The sequence below is a fragment of the Petaurus breviceps genome, unplaced genomic scaffold (assembly GCF_028583685.1).
Source record: "Petaurus breviceps papuanus isolate PSGF00001 unplaced genomic scaffold, PetGlider_PUasm1.0 37, whole genome shotgun sequence".
Taxonomy (NCBI): Eukaryota; Metazoa; Chordata; class Mammalia; order Diprotodontia; family Petauridae; genus Petaurus; species Petaurus breviceps.
Window position 1 is genome coordinate 57,531,006 of NW_027186296.1, and position 20,730 is coordinate 57,551,735.

A 20,730-nucleotide genomic window follows, 5' to 3' on the forward strand; every position below is an offset into this window, starting at 1 on the left:
TTCCTCTCCCAAAAAAACATACTTAAAACTCAAACGCTCATAAGCATGCATATGCAAATACTTAAAGCATTAAACAATAACCCGTCACATTTATTCTACTCTCCCAGGAGATAAAAGACAACTTTGCAAGACTCCTAACAGATCATTTGTATTTACTGCAGATATGTATTGTCCAAGCAACTCACAAAATTCAGATCTTCCAGCCATACATAACCCAATTCTTTATTCCCTTCAAGTACAGGGTAATCTTGTCAGAGGTTGTCTTCTCAAAGAAGTAGGACAGTTGCAGGATGGACATCTTATTTGGCAACCTGTACTAACTCAGGGTCTCCAGGAATTCTTTAACTCTGAGTGCACAAGGCTAGAAATCTCCATTTTTTAGGATCACCATTTGGTGATTTGTGTTTGGAGGGAATGAAAAAACAATCCACAACAACACACAAAAGTAGAAGAGGAAGTCTGGACTTGGGGTCTAGTCTGGGTGAGAAGTAGTGATATTGGTTGACGGTTAACAAATTGACCAAATCTGCAACCAGATCTACATGTAATGATTCACTAGGAGCTTTGAGACCTCGCTGAAAAATATGTATTTTATCCCAAAATAAATATCTTTGTATCATGATGAAGGATTTTCTGGCATGTAAAAATGCATTTTTTTTTAAAAAAGTATTAATACTTTTAAATAATAATAATAATAGTATGTATTCCTCTTCCTGCCCTAAGCTGTTGCTAGCCTTCAAACCCATTGAAAATACATAAACAATCATGACTCCAAACACAAATGAGTCTTCTTCCCTTTTTTATTGGTCAAAAGAACTAATATCTGTGAAAGTCTTTGAACTTTATCAAAGAAAAGTTGATAAACATCTTGCAGTATTATTGCCACTGTAAGCTTCCACTCAGTTTCCTTCCTTCAGGTATCAAACATATTCTTGTTATTGTTTAGTAGAACAAGACAGAGACAGCACTTGGCTCTAGCCTTTTCTAACAGATACCTCAAATGACAAGCCCTGAAAATCATCACAAAGCCTGCCTCTACTGTCACTTTTAGTGAAAACATTATTATGTATGACCCTTATCTATCCATACTTCAGTATTTTAATGTGTTTTCTCTTTTTTAATGCATGTATTTTTAAGGTGTGGGTAATCAATCTATTTAGGCTGATCACAACCCCTTCTATAGATGGTCTTTAGTAGTTGTACTTAAAAATACAATTTGCAGCACGTTGCTGATATTTCTCTTGGGGTAACATGATGATCATTTGATGACAAACAGGTCAGGGGGCCCATACTGTAAGCTAATCCAGGTAGTCAGGACCAGCTAGAGTCTGTTGTCCTCTGCTATAGACTGGTGGCAAAATGAAAGTCCAATGCTGTAAAGATCAATGTTGCATAGGAACCTAGAATGTTAAGATCTATGAACCAAGATAAGCTGGATGTGGTCAAGCAGGAGATGGAAAAATTAAAAATTGACTTCTTGAGTATTGGTGAACTCAAATGGATGGGAATGGGATGAATTTAATTCAGGTGATTATTGTATAACCTGCTGTGAACAAAAATCTCTTAGAGGAAATGGAGTAGCTCTCACAATCAATAAAAGAGTAAGAAAAGCAGAATTGGGGTATAATTTTATAAAGGACAGAATGATATCTATTCAAGTCTAAGGCAAACCATTCAACATCACAGTAATACAAGTCTATGCTCCAACCCACTAATGCTGAAGTACCCTAAATTTCTCAGTTCTATGAAAACCTATAATATCTTCTGGAAATAACACCAAAAAAAGATGTGACATTCATCATAGAGGATTGGAATGCTGATGTAGGAAATCAAAAGATAATTGGCCTTGGAATATAAAATGAAGCAGGGCAGCAACTAATAGAGTTTTGTCAAGATAATTCTCTGGTCATAGAAAACTCTTTTTCAACAACCCAAAAGGCGACTCTACATATGGACATCACCAGATGGTCATCTATCAAAATCAGATTGATTATATCCTTTGCAGCCAAAAGTGGAGAAGCTCTATATAGTCAGTTAAAACAAGACCCAAAGTTGACTGTGGCTTAGATCATGAGCTTCTTATTGCAAAAATTTGTAAGAAGCAAAATGACTGCTGAGGCTTTAGAAATAGCTGAGGAAAAAATGGAAGGTGAAAGGGAAAGGAAAAAGGAAAAGATATTCCCAATTGAATGCAGAATTCTTGAGAATAGTAAGGAGAGATAAGACATTTTTCTTAAGTGAGCAAGGCAAAGAAATAAAACACTAGAATAGGAAAGAGATCTCTTCAAGAAAATTAAAGATAGCAAGGGAATGTTTCATACAAAAATGGGTATGAAAAAAGATAAAAATGATAAGGACTTAACAGAAGTAGAAGAGTTTAAGAAGAGATAGCAAGAAGATGCAGAAGGACTATGCAAGAAAGATCCTAACATCACCAATAAGCATGCTGAAGTGATTACTAATCTAGAGTTAGATATCCTGGAGAATGAAGTCAATTGGGCCTTAGGAAGCATTGCTAACAATAAGGCTGGAGGAGGTAATAGAATTCCAGTTGAGCTTTTATTTTTTTAATCTAAAAGATCATGCTATTGAATTGCTGCACTCAATATGCCAACAAATTTGGAAAACTCAAAAGAGGCCACTAAATTGGAAAAGATCAATTTAATTTGGGGTGGCTAGGTGGTGCAGTGAATAGAGCACCAGCACTGGAGTCAGAAGGACTTGAGTTCAAATTTGACTGCAGACATGTAACATTAAAAAAACTATCCATGTGACCTTGGACAAGTCACTTTACCCCATTTGCCCTACCTTCCCCCCTCCAAAAAGCAAAAAAAATAAAAATAAAAAAAAGATCAATTTAAGTCCCAATCCTAAAGAAGGGCAATGACAAGGAATGTTCAAATGACCAAACAATTGCTCTCTTTTCACATGTCAGCCAGGTTATGCTTCACATTTTGTAAGCTGGGCTTCAGGAAAATGTGAACTGAGAATTACCAAAAGGGCAGGCTGGTTTTTGAAAAGGCAGAGGAACTCGAGACCAAATCACTGACTTTTCTGGATTACAGAAAAAGCAAGGGAATTCCAGGAAAAAACAAAACAAAACAACGAAACTTCTACTTATGCTTCATTGATTGAACTAGAAGAATTTGCAGATCACAACAAAATGTGGCAAGTCCTCGAAATAATGGAGTATCATCTTATTTGTCCTCTGAGGAACCTGTATATAGACTAAGAAGCAATAGCTTATACCAAACATGGAATAATTGATTGGTTTAAAATTGGAAAAGGAGAAGGATAAGGCTGTATTTTGTCACTTTATTTATTCAATTTATGTGCAGAGTACATCTTGCAAGATGCTAGACTGGATAAATCAAAAAATGGAATTAACGTTGCTGGGAAAAACATCAATAATTTCAGATATGCAGATAATACCACTCTGATGGCAGAAAATGAAGAATAATCAAGAAACCTCTTGACGAGGGTGAAAGAGAAAAATGTAAAAGCTGGTTTGAAATGGCAAAACAATAATTAAAAAAAAAAAGCTAAAATGTTGGCAATGAGTCCCATCACTTCTTGGCAAACAGAGGGAGAATAGGGCTCACAGATCACTGCAGATGGTGACTGTAGTGATGAATTAAAAGATACTTGATTCTAGGAAGAAAAGGTATAGTAAATCAGGACAGCATACTATAAAGGAAAGTCATCACCTTATTGACAAAGGTCCATATAGTCAAAGCTATGGTTTTTCCAGTAGCAATGAATGGCTATGAGAGTTGGAATATAAGGAAAACTGAGTGCTAGAGAGCTGATGCTTTCAAATTGTGGTGCTGGAGAAGACATTTGATAACAAGGAGGTCAAATCAGTTAATGCTTAAAAAAATTAACTCAGACTGTTCACTGGAAAGTCAAAAGCTAAAGCTGAAATACCATGGTCACATAATGAGGAGACAGGATCATTAGAAAAGACGCTAATTTTGGGAAAGATTGAAGGCAAAAGGAAAAGGGAATGGCAGAGGATGAAATGGATAGATAGTCATATAGAAGCAGTGAATGAGTTCAGATAGAGTTTGGGAGATAGTTGAGGGCAGAAGAAACTGGTGTGCTATGGTCCATGGGGTCATGAAGAGTTGGATACAAATGAATGAATACATTGACAAAGAACCCAGCATCACATCCACATCACCATGAGGTATAAGCAAAATGAATGGCTATGCAGAACTTCCTGGTCATTGTCATCATTTTCCTATAGTGCTTTAAGGTTTGCAGAATGTCATTTCTCACAACAATCTTGTAAGATTGATAGTATAAATCAACCAATCAATTTTTTATTAAGCACCTGCTATGTGATTTTCATTAAGCACCTACTGTGCTAGACATTAGGGATATAAATGCATACTGTCCTGAAGTACAAACAATTGCTACTCTCATTGAATTTATAGTCATATAGGGGAGTACATATTATATATACTTGATTAAATGTATTTGTATACACACACACACACACACATATATACATGTGTGTATGTTTATGGTATCCTGAAAATCTTAGAGCAGTTTTAAGTTTTAATAACTTCAGAAGTATAAATGCTATAAACTTTTAAAAATTTGAAATGTTAATTATTTAGCATTTTAAAATATTCATACATTTCTTATTAAATTCTACATAAGCATCATTTTGTGTTGTACATTATTCCAGTCAATTTTTGAGCTTTGTAAAATCTTTCATCAGATGCTCTTCAGTCCCTGAAAGCATTGTATTTGTAATCTCAGCCTGAAGATCAAATGAAGAGTGAGGTTTTCATGGATAAAAGATAGTTTTAAAGTTTCCCTGAAAGGAAAAGTCTAATGGAGGTCACCCAGCAAGACTTCCTCTGCTAATCCACTGACCTGAGAAATTGTCATCCAGAAACTTGCACAAACAAGGCATAATGACAGGGTATCCCATCCTGTTAAAATTAAAATTAAAACTATACAATTCAAAATTTATAAAACTAAATAGGTATAAAAATCAATAATTAAACTTTCAAATAATGTTTTTATAGGTCTATAGCATTTATATTCAGAAGTTATTAAAGCTTAAGATTGTTCTAAGACATGGGACACCGCACATATATGTGTGTATATATGTGAATATACATATGCAGATAAATATATTTTTTTTCATTTTTTTAAAGCAATTGGGGTTAAGTAACTTGCTCAAGTTTACACGGCCAGTTATTTCTGGGTGTGGTGCTAAGTATCAGAGCCCGGATTTGATCCCAGGTCATCCCGACTCTGGGTGCAGATAAATATAAAGCTAATAAATATAAACATATACAAAGTAGTTGAATATAATATAGTTTGGGAGGGAAGGCATAAGCAGTTGAGGGAATCAGAAAAGGCATAATTTCTACAGAAGGTGATACCTGAGTTTCAACTTAGAGAGAGAGATTTTGTGAAGTGGAGGAAGTAAGGGAATACATCTGATGTAAGAGAGCGGGTCATGGAAAAGCTTGGGTCACAGAATGTAGGAGGGTGAATAATATCCAATGAAGCTAGAATGATAGGTTATTGTTGTTGTGCCAGTCGTGTCTGACTCTTTGTGACCCATTTGGGGTTTTCTTGGCCAAAAAACAGGAGTGGTTTGCCATTTCCTTCTCCAGGTCATTTGACAGATGAGGAAACTGAGGCAAACAGGATTAAGTAACTTGCCCAGGGTCACACAGCTAGTAAGTGACTGAGACCATATATGAATTCAGAAAAATGAATCTTCCTGACTCCAGGCCCCACAGTCCATCAACCACACCACCTAGTTGCCCAAATACAAGTATTATTATCCTGATTTTACAGATGAAGAAATTGATGCTTAGTGAGACAGAGACTTGCCCATCATCAATTCACCTATTTCTGTAATAAATAACAGTAGCACAATGCAACACCAGAATTGAATGTCTCCAGACTCCAGTTCCAGCATTGCTTCTACTTCATTTGGTCTTCAATAAGGGGTAAAATGTGTTTCTCTCCCTAAAACATTTTATATCCTTCCTATTTTCTGTTTTCTTGCAGACCTTAAATCATTCCTCTCTATTTAAGACTCTGTTTCTACAGTCTCCATTCCTCTTACTACCACTGCCTCCTTATAATCTACTCTTCTCTCTTTCACTTTCATATTTTTTTTTCTCAAGGAATTTCAATAATTTGAGGACGTCCAGAAGTTGGTGCACATAGTGCAGTGGCAGCAGTCCTTAGACAGTAGGACCTGCTTAGAGGCAGTGGCTTCTTCCTTCATCCTCATTCCCCATGTGTTTCTCATTCCTTCACCCATCACTCATCAGAATGCTGGTTTATCAGACTTGTCTAAAGACTAAGAAAGCTCTCTGTGTCTCTTCTCTTTCTCAACAGCTGAATATTTGCAAAAAATTAGAATCACATTCAGTTAAGTCCCAGGCAAATCCTAAATCAAGTGCAAATACCAAATAGTTCAAAGCAGTCTGTCTTTAATTCTCAAATAGCTTTTTGAATTGGCTGACCACCCAGAATTCCAAAGCTCTTTTAAACAAATAAACAAACAAAAAGTATTTCAAATCCTGAGAACATTCATTCACTTTGAGTTAACAGCACAGTAGGCTTTGGCAATGACTGTGGCCTGGGAGCTCCATATTCCAAAGATGGAGGAACATAAGCTTCTGGGTATCAGGGCAGATTTTTTTTTCTTTTAAAGAACCCATCGAAAATGGATAAACAATTAAAAATGTATTGAATGTAAGAAGAAAAAGAGAAATCATCCCTAATTAATTCTGGTGCCCTGCTCACCCCCAGTCTCTTTGTAATCCTACTGGGAACATCTTTATTGATCTGGGGGCCCTGCAGCAGACTTCTGATGCTTATCTCAGCATAAAAACCAGGCTCTTGTGATGAGCAGTGATTTAATTACATGACAATCACTGTTAACAATGCATGGCGAATACCAAAAATATGCAGAGCAAGACTGGCAATGATAAATGCAAAGGGATAGCATTGACTTTCACTAGAGTTTCTGCAGGCTTCTCCCATGCTGATACTTTCTCCTTAGGAAAAAGAAGGTAACAACTTTCACTATCCAAGACTTGACTTCAAAAATCCCCAGCAACTCAATGGTAGACTACTGTGAGGCAGAGAGCTCAGAGAGTGGGAGTGGAGGGAAAGATTGAAAAAGAAAAGCTAAATTTGGCTAATTAAGGAATAGCAGCATCTACTTCAAGAACTAATGTGCTTCTGCTCTGAGAAGACAATGAAATTGGGCAATATGGGTGGAGTCAAGATGGCGGAGTACAGGTAGCAGTCTAGCTGAACTTTCCAAATATTTCCCCCTAAACTACTTTAAAATGACTCTTCAAATCAAACTATGGTGTGACAAAGCCAGCAAAAGGTCAGAATGAGGTCTTTTTCCAGCCTAAGACAACTTGGAAGGTTGGCAGGAGAGGACTGTGATGTGGGGTTGGAGATGGTCAAAAGTACAACATAACCACCAGTGGGCCTTGGAGGATGCTGTATTAGCAGCAGCAGCAGCAGCTTTGGGAGCTCTTAGCCTAGAGATATCTGGTAAAGGTGTCAAACAACAGGTCAGAGATAGTTTACAGGGAACACTTTGTGGCAATGGGTGCAGGACTTGGTGGTGGCTGTTAACTCTATTGCCCATATATAGTTCTGGGTTGCAGTAGCAGGGCAGAGAAGAGTACTTCTGGTTGGTCACAAGGCAGCAATCACCCTGGTAGCGATTCCAAGGCAGAGAATAGTGCTAGTGCTTATGGCTATAGGGGAACAAGGCCCTTCTTAGTAAACACCAGAGCCCAGACCAGAAGAGTGATAACCATACCTTTCCCAGGATCACACCACCTTGGAAACACTGAAAATTTGCAGGGCTCCCAGAGCTAGCTCTGAAAACAGCAGCACCAAAAATATCAAAGCTTGGGATAATGCCTTTTCACCTCTAAGTAAGCAGAACCCAGAGTTTAACATAAAGTTCAAAATGAAGAAATAGGTCAGACAAATGAGAAAACAACAACAACAACAACTGGATCATAAAAAGCTACTATGGAGGCAGGGAAGACCAAGATAAAACTCAAAGAAGACAACAATGTTAAAACAGCTTCAACCATAGTCTCAAAGAAAAGTGTTACTTGGCCTCAAGCCAAGCAAAAATTCCTGGAAGATTTAAAGAGATAAGAATGGCAAAAGAAAGACTGGGGAAAAAATGAGATTGAAATAAGACAATTATAAAAGAGAATTAAAATCTTGGTTAAAGAGGTGCTAAACATACTGAAAAGAATAACACCTTAAGAAACAAAAAGGCCAAATGGAAAAGGAGGTATAAAAATTTACTGAAGAAAATAATTCTTTAAAAATTAGAATTGGTGGCAGAACCAAGATGGTGGGATAAATGCAGGAAAACTCCATGAACTTTCTTCATAACTACCTCAAATACCTATAAAATATGACTCTAAACAAATTTTAGAGCTGCAGAACCCACAAAGTGACAAAGACAAACAAATCCCCCCCCTGAAGACAGCCCAACATGCTGGCAGGAAGGGTCCATCACAGCACAATGGAAGCCAAACCCAGCCCCGCTTGAGCCTGCAGTTTTAATCCCAGGGTGGCCCCGACCAGCAGCGGCTGGAGAGGACCTCAGGAGAGTGGATAAGCAGCAGCTGTGGTGGTTTCCAGAATTGTCAACCCATGAATGCCAAGGACAAAGTAAAAGGTCAGTGTAGAAGTCTGTTGGAAATGGGGCGGGGGGGGGAACAGAGGCACGGTCCGGCCTCTGCCCCCAGAGAGAGAAGGAGCGGAGGCATGGCAGCCATGCAGCCACCTCCACGTGACTGCTTCAGAGCTCATGGTCTGCAGATTGTAGGGGGGCCAACTGACCATTCAGAGGGTAATATTCTTGCTTTAACCTGCCTGGATCTGGATCATGGTCTTGGGTGGTGGTCCTGAGGTATGTGTTCTGTGAGCCAGAGCCTATGGGGGCTGAAGAGATGGTGCCCTCCTAATAGCTCTGGCAGCTGCAAAAACCCCTGCAATGTGGGACAAAGCTCTCCCCTCTGGAAGCAGAGTTCTACTGTGGCAGGGAGTTCAAAAGTCAAATAATTGAGTGGGAACATGAGCAAACAAAGGAAGCAAAGCAAGCACAGCAATCTAACTTTAGATTCCTATTTGGGGGACAAAAAGGGTCAAAGCATGGAATGGGAGGAAGACAATGAAGTCAGAACTCCTGTACCAAAAGCTTCCCAAAAATATGAATTGGTTACATTGGATGAGCTCAAGAAGGATTTTGAAAATCAAGTAAGAGAAGTGGAGGAAAAATTGGGAACAGAAATGAGAACGATGCAAGAAAATCATGAAAAGAGCTTAAAAAACCTGACTGAAGAAAATAACATCTTAAAAACAGATTAATTCAAATGGCAAAAGAGGCTCAAAAAGCCAATGAGGAGAATGCCTTAAAAAGCCAAATTTGCTAGATGGAAAAAGAATTTCAAAAACTCACTGAAGCGAATAATTCCTTCAGAATTAGATTGGAGCAAATGGAAACTATCTTGATTTATAAGAAATCAAGATACTATTAAAGAGATAAAAAAAAAATGAAAAAAATAGAAGGCAATGTCAAATATTTCACTGGAAAAACCACTGACCTGGAAAATAGATCCATGTAATGCCAAGTAAAGGCAACTTTCAAGGTCCAAAATAACAGCATAGCAGCCCTCCATTTTATTCAGTGAGAAATTAAGAACAGAGAAAATCAAAATACAGCATAATTCAAAATACAGCATTCACCAAGTGTAATTCAATAATTTCCAAGTACTACTCCACCCCTAGACAGTACATTCATTTAGTCAATCTCAAAGTCCCTCTTTCAAGTATTACCCCACCCCTGGGAAGTACATTCATTTAGTCAATCACAAAGTCCCTTTCCTCAAATGGAGATTAGTTTCCAATAATAAACAAAGTACATTCATTTGGTCAGTCACACAGCACAAAAAAAAGAGTCAAAAGTTTCCCACCCCTAGATAACAACTGAAAAGGCTATCTACCCCTGAGTTACAACAAGGTTAAGATATCATCATAGCATTTAATACCCAAAGAGAGGTCTTTTCTTCACCTTGACCCGAGGCAAGTTCTCAGCAATCTCTGTTTCTGGGGAGACAAAGCTTAACAAGGCCACAAGATACATTGTCAGTGTCCTCAATAATTCATTCTCTGTCTGCAGAACAGTCCTGGGACCGCTGAAAACATTAGTAAGACCCTTTTCCAGGATTTCTGTAAACATACAACAAGAAAATCCTTCTTCAGGACTTCTGAACCAAAAGCAAGGTTCCAGGACCTCTGCAACAACAGCACTGACCTTCACCAGTGGATGAATCTGGCAAAACAACATCAAAACAGACAAAGTACCAGCATCATAGCCATGTCTCCTCAGTCCTTGGCAGCTCCAGGTGGCAGCTCTCAAAAGTCCTGTCAGCTCTAACTGGCCCTCAGCAATCCCCCCTCTCTCTCTCTTCCTCCATGATGCTGCTTCGAAAAATTCTTCTGCCTCTCTTCCTCTGTTTGTGCCTCTCCAAATCCACAGCACCAGCTCCTCCCAGTTCAGCCCTCTCTTTTCATGTCAACAAGTCCATCCCACAAGCTCTGGGTTTTAACACTCAACCTTAAAACCAAGCCAATACAGGGGCGTATTTAAATTCCATTACTATTACAACCCAGGAGAGATAATTTTAAAATTATTGGACTACCTGAAAGCCATGATCAAAAAAAGAACCTAGAAATCATCCTTCAAGAAATTCTCAAGGAAAATTGCCCTGATATTTTAGAACCAGAGGGCAAAATAGAAATTGAAAGAATTCACCAATCACCTCTTGAAAAAGATCCCCAAAAGAAAATTCCTAGAAATATTATAGCAAGGTTCCAGAGTTCCCAGATCAAGGAGGAAATATTATAAGCAGCCAAGAAGAAACAATTTGGATATTGTGGAAACACAATCAGGATAACACAGGATCTATCAGTTTCTACATTAAGGGATCAAAAGCCTTGTAATATGATATTCCAGAGATCAAAGGATCTAGGATTAAAACCAAGAATCACCTACCAAGCAAAACTGAGTATAATGTTTCAGGGGGAAATATGGTCATTCAATGAAACAGAGGACTTTCAAACATTCTTGATGAAAAAAACAGAGTTGAATAGAAAATTTGATATTTAAATACAAGAAGCAAGAGAAGCATGAGAAGGTAAACAGAGAAAAGAAATTATAAGGAACTTATCAAAGTTATACATGCCTACATAGAAAAATGATAATTGTAACATGAAACTTTTCTCAGTAGGAGGATAGTTGAAGGGAATATAAATGTATATACATACATACATATATGTCTCTATAGGAGGACATATGTGTGTATGAATACATATGTGAGTGTGTGTATATATGTGTACAGGTGTATATATAGACAGAGGGCACAGGATCAATTGAATAGGAAGAAATGATATTTAAAAGGTAAAATTGAGAGGTGAGAGAGGAATATAATGAGAGGAGATGGGGAGAGATAAAATGGGGAAATTATTTCATATAGAAGAGGCAAGGGCAACTGTTACAATGGAGGGGAAGAACAGGAAGGCAAAAGGAAATGGGTTAACTTTACTCTCATTGAATTTGGCTTAGGGAGGGAATGATAAACACAGTAAATCGGGCATCTTGCCCTACAGGAGAGTAGGAGGGAAGGGGATGACAGGGGGGATGATGGAGGGGAAAGCAGTTTGGGGGGGGTAGTTAGAAGCACACACTTTTGAAAAGGGATAGAGTCAAAGTAGAGAATAGAACAAGTTGGGGGCGGGATAGGATAGAGGGAAATATAGTCAGTCTTTCACAATATATCCACTATGGAAATATTTTGTGTAACCACATATGTACAACCTATATTGATTTGCTTATCTTCCCATTAAGGGTGGATGATGAGGAAGGAAGGGAAAATATCTGGAATTCAAAGTTTTAAAATGAAATGTTTAAAAATATTATTATTATTATTATTACATGCAACTGGGAAATATGATATAGAGGCACTGGGGTATGGAGATTCAGGAGAGAGCAGATTGGAGGAGGCGGTATACAGTGAGATTGCTGTTTTGGGGTAGTAGGTAATGGAAAGACAGGGAGAAAATTTGTAACTCAAAATCTTGTGGAAATGAATGATGTAAACTAAAAATAAACATAAAATTTAATTTAAAAAATAATTAAGTGGCATTTCTTTTTTTTTTTTTAAAGCAATCGGGGTTAAGTAACTTGCTCAAGGTTACACGGCCAGTTATTTCTGGGTGTGGTGCTGAGTATCTGAGCCCGGATTTGATCCAGGTCATCCCGACACTGGAGCCAGTGCTCTTACTCACTGAGCCACCTGGCCGCCCCTTAAGTGGCATTTCTAAAGAAAAAAAAATAAGAATTGGGCAAAAGGAAGCTAAAGACTCCATGAGACTTTAAGAAACAATAAAATAAAGTCAAAAGAATGGGGATAAAAGAAAATTTGAAATATCTCACCAGAGATCATTTAAAATTATTGGACTACCTGAAAACCATGATTTTAAAAAAAGGATCACATTTCAAGGAATTTTCAAGGACAACTGCCCCAATATATTAGATTCAGAGGGTAAAATAGAAATTGAAAAAAAAAAAACCACTGATCATCTGAAAGAGATCACAAAATAATATCTTCCAAGGATATTATCACCTAATTCCTCAAGAGAAAAATATTGCCAACAGCCAGAAAGAAATCATGCAAATATTATGGAGCCACATTCATTGTAACACAAGATTTAGCAGCTTTCATGTTAAAAGAGTGGAAGACTTGGAATATGATATTCCAGAGTGCAAAGGAGCTAGGATTACAACTAAGTAAAACCTATTCTACAACACTGGGTATAATCCTTAAGGGGGAAAATCGATATTAAATGAGATAGAGAACTTTCAAGAATTCCTGATGAAAAAACCAGATCTGAATAGAAAATCTGACATTCAAACACAAGACTCCAGAGAAGCACACAAAGGTAAACATGAAAGAGAAATCATAAGGACTCAATAAGGTTAACCTATTTACATTCCTATATGGGAAGATGATACATGTATCTCCCAAGAACTTTATCCTTATTTAGGATATTAGAAGGATTATTCATAGAAAGACAGAGCAGGATTGCAATGTTGCCATGATCTAAAAAAAATATGGAGTAAGAAAGAGGGATCCATTGAGACAAGGGGAAAAGGGAGGTAGAATGGGGAAAATGTTTTTACATAAAAGAATCATACAAGGAAAGTCTTTTAAAATAAAAGGGAAAATGGGGGTGGGCAGGCAATGCTTAAATCTCACTGTCATCTGAACTGGTTCAAAGATGGAACTCAATTGTGGATAAAAATCTATTTTACCAATTTGGAAATAAGGAGAAAGAGATAAAAAGATGGAGGGTGGAGGATGGAGGGTGGGGAGGGAAAGGATCAAAGGGAGGAAGTATTAAGGGAAGCAGTGGTGAGAAGTAAAACAGACTTTTGAGATAGGAAAGAAAGAGAGTAAAGGATAAACAGAAGAAAATAGGAGGGGGGGCTGGTTAGGTGGAGCAATGAATAGAGCAAGGACCCTGGAGTCAGGAGGACCTGAGTTCAAATCTAGCCTCAGATACTTGACACACTTACTAGCTGTGTGGCCTTGGGCAAGTCACTTAACCCAATTGCTTTCCAAAAAAAAAAAAGAAAAGGAAAAGAGGAAGGAGTAAAATATCAGGAAAGCAAAGAGATAAAAGATGAGGAAGGAGAGAATTCAAGGCATGGGAGACAATCAGTGAAAATGCTGAGTCAGAAGATGGAGTGTCTTCTTCAAGGAACAGCAAAGATGCCAGTGTCACTGGTCCATAAAGTAAGTATCTGAGGGGAGGGTGGTGTAAGATGTAAGAAGACCAAATGAAGAATGGTCTGAATCACATGCTTTGTGCTTTAATCATTCACTCACTACCTAGATCAGCAGTTTTTTGTTTGTTTTGTTTTTTGTCATGGGGCTCCTTTAGAAATCAAGTGAAGCATATGCTCTTTCTTTTTGTGCTGTTTTTAAATTGTTGAAGGAATGCTAAATTTCAGTTCGATTTTCATAAAAATAAAGGTATGTTTTTTTTCATTGAAGTTCACAGACTTCTATGAACCTCAAGTTTAGAACCCTTGCTAGAGTAAGCAAAAATAATTTAAGCAACCTCTGTCTTTGGCTCTTTGCAACATTTGACAACACAATATAGTGGAAAGAATAAGGGACCTGAAGTCAGAGGACCTACTTACTAGCTGTGTAATTAAGGGATCCTCTGACTTTTCACAACTTCTTACTTTGCTCTTCTTCAACCCAGGTTGTCTACCCATATGATTTCTCTCTTGAACTTCGGAGAAAGTCAAGAAACAAAGACAATTTCACTCAATATAAATTTAAGATTCATTAATTCAGATGGCCCTTATTGCTATTCAGGAACACTTTTTACTCTACTCTTTCATTTCATATTCTCTCTTTCATTTCCCACTTCAACTGTTCTATTTTTTTTTTCTGTTTTGTAAAGCTCTGAATGGCACATTTGCTCTCCAAAGTTATAACAGATGACAGTCTCCTACTTTAATGAAAACATTGAGCCCATCAATCAGGAGCCTCATCTCATTTAAATAACTGCTACTCACTTTTTCTTTTTTTCTCTCTCCTTCCCTCCTTTCCTCCCTTCATCCCTTCTTTCTTTCCTCTTTCCTTCCCTCCCTTCCTCCCTTCTTCTCTTCCTTCCTTCTTTCTTTTCTCAGAGAAAGAAACATCTTTTTAAAAAAATTAAGACTAATCATTCTATGTATACCTTTGATTTCATTACCTCTCAAATCATTCAAGACTATGATCTTACAATCATCCCTTATCTCTCATGCATCTTTAAACTCTTCCTCTCCATTAATTCATTTAATCAGCAATCAATAAATAAGCATCCATTGATCATCTATTATGTGCCAGGCACTGTGCTATTTACTGGGAATACAAATAAAAAGAGTGAAATAATTATTCTTTTCAAGGAGTTTACATTCTACTGGGGAAACAATTAAGTACATGTGTATACTCATATGCATGTATATACATATATACATGTGTATCTGTATGTATATACCTATATTTAAATAGCTAAAGATATAGATGTAAACATACATGGGCAGCTAGGTGGCACAATGGATAGAACACTGGGCAAGGAGTCAGGAACCTTTGAGTTCAAATCTGACCTCAGATACTTATTGGCTATGTGACCCTGGGAAAGTCACTTAACCCTATTTCCTCATGAGTCAATTGAATTGAAGAAGTAAATGACAAACCACTCTAGTATCTTTGCCAAGAAAATCACAATGTCATGAAGAATATGACATGAGTGAACAACATATATACATATATGTGTATACATCTGCATAGCCAGAGATATAGTATATTTATTGGTAGAATATATGTGAATAGGTTTATATATAGGGGAGAACAGGTATATAGGGGGAGAAGGTACTAACAGGTGGGGAGATAAGTAAAGGTTCCATGGAGAATGGACAAGAGGAGGAAGAGACGTGAGACAGGAGAAATCAGTTAGGAGGTAGTTGGAAGAATGTAGGTGAAAGGCCATAAGAGCATGAACTAAGGGAATAGCTATTTGAGGAGAGAAAAGTGGTTGGATTTGAGAGATGTAAATAAAGGCTGCAGTAGTAAAATCTGGTATTCGATAAATTGGATAAGAGAGAGTGAGAAAATAAAGTTGGTGCTGAGATTATAAACCTAAATGACTAGAAAAATGATGATGCCTTTAACAGGCATAGGAGAGGGTTTTGAAGGGAAAGATATATTCAGTTTCAGGAATGTTGGGTTTGGGATGTGTCTATAACACTGACTTTAAAATGTGTAATAGGAAGTTGGGGGCACAGTATTGAAGCTCCCAGGAGACTAGGACTATATGTATAGATCTAGGAATAATCTGCAAAGAAATTAAAATTAAACCTATGGCAAATGATTTAGGACACCAAGATATGTAGCAGAGGGAGCCAAAGCAGATCTTTGGGTAGCACAAAGGGGCATGATATGGCTAATGAGCTAACAAAAGAGGTTGAAAAGAAGTGGTTAGATTGGAAGGAGGAGAAATAGAAGTATGGACTGCTACAAAATCCCAAAGAGGAGAGAATATTTAGGAGAGGGTGGACAACAGTGTCAGAAGCTTCAGAGTAGTCAAGTAGAATGAGGGCTGAGAAGAGATCATTTTACAGTGTGTGTAACAAAAGACAGGGACAGTCAGTGTAAGAGGAATTATGGAAAGGCATACTGAGTTGATGGTCAATGTGTGAATTTGTACAACTTTTGCAAAAACACTTCAGAATTCTGCAAATGAAGTAACTGAAATACTCATACCACTTTACCCAGATATTCAAAGGCCAGACATATAGAACATAGAGGTCTTTGATGAAAGGGCCCACATTCACCAAAATATTCTTACTATGTTTTGTGGTAGCAAAAAACTTGGACAAAGTTGATGCCCATCTATCAGAGAATGGCTAAATAAACTATGATACATGAACATAAAGGAATATTATGGTGCTGTAGAATACAGAGAAGCATGGAAAAATCTATATGAACTAAAGATAAAACAGAAATCTCAGGAAAACAATATACATGTAATATCCTGTTTTAATAATTAGGCTCATTTTAAGCCTAGGGGCAACATAATGGCCCCTATGGTTCATTTTTTTCTCTTGATCTTTGGAGATCTCATTTTTTCTTAAGAACAAGGCAATTTATTGATGAATCTGGTGTGGTTTGTCCTAATGTTTTTTGTTGGCAGCTGCCACTTGTCCGGCAATTCTGTCCAGGTCTCTCTGTCCCTGAGGTGTCAGTTTCCAGACCCCATCCTGTCCCTTCTCCACCACTCTTGAGCCCCTCCAGGGCCTGCAGGACCCTCTGGGACATGCTCTTGGAGCCCCGGCTGAAGTAGCTGGGCATGACTCCATTGCGCTGGCACCCCCTGTAGATCTTGGTCATGGAGCCCACACAGGTGCTGCCACAGAGATACAGGTGCTGGGCGGGCAGTGGAGCCCACTTGCGTGTAGAACCAGTTCTCATAGTAGGGTGCCAGCCCCTTATGCTTGCTCAGCTTGACCATGTCTACCCATTCAGGGACTTTCAGCTTCCCTCACTTTTTCAGGAAGGCAGTCAGGGCCCGCACGAACTCCTTCTGGTTCATGTCCTTCACCGTGACTCCGGGCATCGTGTGGGCTCCATGTGGCCAGCTAAGGGAAAACTGAAGATCTCATTTTAGACAAAGTATTATGATCATCACAATTGCTCAACCTCATTAGGGAAATTTCTAACTTATTTTTTCTTTTTTTCAGGGAGGCAATTGAGGTTAAATGACTTACCCAGCATCACACAGTTAATAAGTGTCTGAGGTTGGCTTCAAACTCAGGTCTTCCTGACCCTAGTGCCCATGCTCTACCCACTGCACTGCCTAGCTGCTCCCAAACTTATAACTTTTAAGCAAAGTTTGGGCTCTCTGAATTTCTATTGGTGATCTTTGAGCCTATACATTTCAATAGAGTGATAAAGACTCTATTTGCAAAGGGCAAACGTTTTGGGGTTTTTTTTTTTTGGTTAAACAGTACATCTATCTTTGCAGCATTTATCACCATAATATAAGAGAAACAGTTCGGGATCTGAAGTCATAAGACCTAATTAATTTGATCCTACCACTCTTCTCAAAAATCTTCAATAGCTCCTTCGTGCCTCCAAAGTAAAGTTTAAAATGTTTTGCTGGTTTCATAGCGCTATATGATCTCATAACATCCTATCTTACTAGTTTTATCTCAAACTACATTTTTCCCACATGCTCCAACTAAATTGGACTGCTTGTCCCCTAAATACAACCCATGTTTTCCCACCTATGTGACTTTTCTCGCAATCTTCATTCTAACTAGAATGTTTTTCTTCTACCTCTTTGCCTGTGTTCTTCATTCTCAAAGCCAAGATACCTCTTCCATGAGGCTTTTTCTAATCCCATTCCTCCCTAACAAGTGTTGCCTTTTCCCCTTTGGACCTCATGTAGAATTTTATTTACTTCTTTCTATCATGCTGCATTATCATCAGTTGTAAATGTGTCATATAACTCTATTGAAATGCAAGTGCCACAAGGACAGATAAGAGTCTGATCTACAGTTTGTTTTTCTCCATTGCTTAGCACAGTGCTTATGAAAGCTGGTTTAATTAAGTCAGCACAAAGGAGTAAATAAATGTATTTTCTTCATTCAGTACAATATTAACAGGAAGATTTGACCTAAGATTATAGTCCATAAAGCTGGAAGGAAGCTTTGAGATCATCAAATCCAATCTATTCTTTTCAATGAGGAAATTGAGGCCTAGAGAGAGATGAAGTAACTTCTCCAATATATCTCAATTCCCATCTAATGTTAGACATAGATATAGTTTGAACATAAACATAATTGAATTCACACATGCTAGACCTGGTCTCATTTCACCGGATTGACCATCACAGGTTTGCCAAAAACAAACTTGAAATTCTGGCTTATAACATCCCAGTTAGCTGCAGGAAAAAAAAAAAAAAACAGAAAAAAAACTTCCACCTGTTGAGTATTCAAATGCAAAATTAAAACTTGCAGGAATACATTTTTGTAGCAAGAAATGACTATGTTCTTTCAAAATTGTAAGCCTATTAAAAAGTAATAACATTCTACTGGTTAATATTACTTAGTTTCTCTGTTTAGGGACTAGCATGTATACAATTCCCAAATCAGATGCCTAATTTTCCCCTAGGAAATTGATTAGGGGTGTCAAACCCATCTCAACAGAATCCAAATTCAAAAGTCACAACAACAAAGGTAATTTAATTTCTTCATTTTCAACAAAGTTTTAACACTCTATTCACAACATGCCAGATTAATGGGCATTTATAGTGTCCCTCTGTTTCAAACTTAATAATTCTAGTCCAGACAGAATCAGTTGGTAATGTGAGCAGAAAGGTTAGACTCAGTGGTATGTGTAATGTTACAGTTAAAATCCAAGTGGATTGTTAAGAAGATCCATCACTTGAAACAAATTGTATCCTGCTTCCAGAGACAGTTTTCCAAATCACTTACCTTAAAGGGCTCCAGTTTTTATTTATAAAACTTTATTTCTGACAGCCTGTTCAAAATGAATTGCATCATTATTATCGCCAGCTTGTGACGTCTTAGAATGGTGTAGTCAAAAGAGCACTGGAGAATTGGTTCAACTGTTTATAGATCATAGATTTAGAGCTGGGAGGTACCTTAGAGGTCACAGAGTCCAACTTTTTCATTTTATAGATGAGGAAATCAAGGCCAAGAGCGATTAAGTGACTGGCTCAAGGTCACATAGGTAGTGAGTGATAGAGTTGGGAATTGGACCCAGATCCTCTTGTTTTAAATCTAGCAAAATTTCCACTGTTCTACCTCATTTATCAATGGCAGGATTCTTAAAAGTTGGCAATACAACATACAGGAACAAAGTCTGGGTCATAAGGCCAGACAATGTTATGGGTCCTAAGATTGGGGTAGGGAAAAGGAGCCTTTGGAGAGGCAGGAGAGAGTGGAGAATAGGCTACTTGAGAGGGGTCTGCCAAGGCAGAGGTGTCTATATGGCCCACAACTTACCCAAGTGCCAGGAACTAGATTAAGATGTAATTGGGAAATACTGAACAAAGTAAATAAAAATATAATAAAACGTAGAGATTATGTTCTGTTTTAAAGTTAAGTCAACATGTGGCCTTCAGGGATCCTTATAATCCTTATCAGATTAGTGGCCCCCATTTCTATTTAAGTTTGACACCACCAACCAGAGCACTCAGTTTTCCAGGGTCTGGCTATATTTCTGAAGTCATGTTTTTCTTGGGAGAACTTGTCAGATGGACTGGAGATATAGGTGACTCCACTCTAGCAGGTCAAGCTTGGAAGCAGTTCCAAGGGCCCTTTAGTGATCCTACCATAGGAATTAAGTTCCCAAAATACCTGAGGACTGGGATTGCAAGGTACAAACATGAGATCAAAGTAATGGAAAGAGACCATCAGAATCTAATCCGGTTTTATTTAGAGAACAATTTGGAATTAGATGATAAAAGTCATTGAAATTCTCATACCCTAGATGCAGCTATTTGGTGAGGATAGAGCACTGAACCTGGGGTCCAAAAAACTTGAGTTCAAATCCCACCTCAGACACTTACTAGCTGTGTGACTGAGAAAGTCACTTAGCCTCTGTCTTCCTCAGCTGCCTCAACTATAAAATGAGGGTAGTAATAACACTGACAACTTAGGGTGAAATAAAACAAACAAAAATCAACAAGTGAGTATTTATTAAGCACTTATTATGTGCGAAGAAAATATAAAAGAAAGATAGTCCAACCTCAAGGAGTTTATATTCTAATTGGAGAAGAGAACACATAAACTGGGTGTGGAGGAAGTGCAAAAAATTTAGGGTCAGAGCCTTAAGAAAAATAAAGACAAAATGGCCTAGTTCCTTCAGTGAAAAAAATGGATGCTCCAGGAAGAACTCACCAAAACCAGAAGGGGAGTAGACCTCATAGAGGAATATTGTAGGATCAGCAGGCCAGAGGGGTGGCAAAAAGGCCCCAGGTGCTGAGGGGAGTCCCAGAATGAATTCCTGACCGCCCCCTCCCCCAACACCCATGGTTTCA

General features: G+C 38.0%; 1 pseudogene; it reads right to left on the reverse strand.

Moving 5' to 3' along the window:
- Window positions 1-16,784: 16,784 nt before the first annotated feature.
- On the reverse strand, window positions 16,785-17,277 carry LOC138168578 (small ribosomal subunit protein eS19 pseudogene; annotated as a pseudogene).
- Window positions 17,278-20,730: the final 3,453 nt, after the last annotated feature.